Genomic DNA, 2,029 nt, shown 5'->3' on the forward strand with positions numbered 1-2,029 from the left:
GGGCTCCGAGGAAAGCCAGGGATCCAGACAGAAGGCAGCGCCCCGCCCCCTCTTGGCTAGAGGGCCATCCTCAAGACCAAAGCCGGGACCAGGCCAGGCGGGACACTGGGCATAAGTTAGAATTGCAGTGCTGGGCACGGAGGCCTGGATGTGTCCCAGGGCCTGACCTGGCTCTCCCTCAAGCCAGCCCCGCCTACCCCCAAACCGGTTTTTCGACCCTGACCATGACTTCCTTTTTGGTATTTCAAACGTACCGGGTCCCCTGTAGTCTATTCGGAACCCCCAAACACAAGAGTTACTTTCTGGATTGCGCATTTTAGAGTGGGATTCTCCCTGCTTTTCCGTGTTCAGGGGTGACCTGAGCACTGGCAGCCGGTCCCCAGCATAGGGTCGCCTCTCTGTGACAGCAGCAGCAGACAGGCCCCTCCCTCATTAACGCAGGTTTAGTGCGTGTCTTCCCAATTGCGGGGGGAGCCTCGAGGGCCGTTGCAACCCTCACCTGCCGTCCTCACTCCTCTGCCTTCTCTTTGGCATCCACAGGGTTGACTCAAGAAACGTTAATTCAGTTATCCCAAGCTTCTTCTTTCTTTCTTTTAAAATATATTCAGCAAAGATCGTAAAACAGGAACCAGTCATGTTACGTGCCACCCCTCCAAGGCGGTGGAGTAGGGGGAGACACCTCCTTCTAAGTCGGCATCATTCAGGGTTTTTGATTCAAACCGGGACGTGGCTAAATGTAAAATGAGACCGGGTGGGGAGTGCTTACACCCCAGGGTGAGTGGGGGCGGGGAGCGGCGGGAGAGCGAGCAGGCTTCCCAAACGCTTAATGTAATCACGGGCCAGCTGCGTGCACTTGTAAAGTTGTTATAACCCCCTCCTTGTTATAAACAGGAAAGCACAGAATATAAAGCAAGAGACCCGCATTCACAAATACCAGCTCTCCTGCACCAGCTGCCAAATTCCCCTTTTATGGTGTTCCTCCTTGCAATCTCAGACCCATCAGAAAGACCTTAGTCTCTCCCCCTCAACTCTCCAAAAGGGTTTATTTTGAAACCTCCCCAACTAAGCTATGGACCGGGTACCGCACGCCCTCTCCAACTCTCAGTGCCCTGTGCCACTGGCTTCGGGAGAAACTGGGCTCCTGGAGTCCTCTTCCCCAGGCCCCCAGGGAGCCCCGAGGCTTGCCCCTTTCCGGATGCTAGGCCCCCAGGGAGTACGCCTCCACCCGCCAGCTCCTCTGGGGTACCCCAAGGATCTCTCCAAGGAGGGCTGCATCCTCTTCTAATCAGACTGCCATCTATCTCCTCTCCCCCGCCAAAATATCTAAGAGCTCTTAAAAGACCTCAGGAGGCATTTTATGAGACTGTGTCATCTCTACATTTCCTACTAAGCCTGGGAGAAGAAAAGATCTTTTGTGGGAGGCCATGGGATTTCGGGGCTCCCCCAGGCCAGAGGTAAAACTCACCCCTGCGCCCCTCCCACCTCCACCTCTCCTTCCTGGCCTGGCAGACCCCGCTCTGAGCCACCGAGATCCACATCCTGCCTCACTGACTGTGTGTGCTTACAGCGTCAAGGGGTGGACGTGATATTTCAAACATCAGATCAGTGCGTTTATATATTGGGTGCCCGGAAATTTTTCCAAATAAACACAGCTTGATTCAACTTGGGTGGGCGGACTTATCAACAGACTAATTCTATAAACAAATGAAGGAATAACCCCGAAACCGATTGGCTGGTATCAAAAAGACACGTGGAGGGAAAAGCTTGGAGTTTTTCAGCAATGAAATTTTAATTAATGTGGGTGGGCTGAGAACACAGCGACTGTTTATCATAGACAATTTATTTTCCAGCGCTAAGTCAACATATAATAGCAAACTTACAACAATTATTTAACATTTTTAAAGCCATGAAGAAGGGACAGAGCCCTGAGCCGCCGGGGAGAGCGGCAGAGCGGGAGGCAGGCGCAGGGCAGGCTCCCCTGGAGGGCCCTTGCGGCGCGGGGCACAGTCCCTAAGCCGCCTGGGTCGCC

Source organism: Lipotes vexillifer, unplaced genomic scaffold, assembly GCF_000442215.2.
Source record: "Lipotes vexillifer unplaced genomic scaffold, Lipotes_vexillifer_v1.1 scaffold23, whole genome shotgun sequence".
NCBI lineage: Eukaryota > Metazoa > Chordata > Mammalia > Artiodactyla > Lipotidae > Lipotes > Lipotes vexillifer.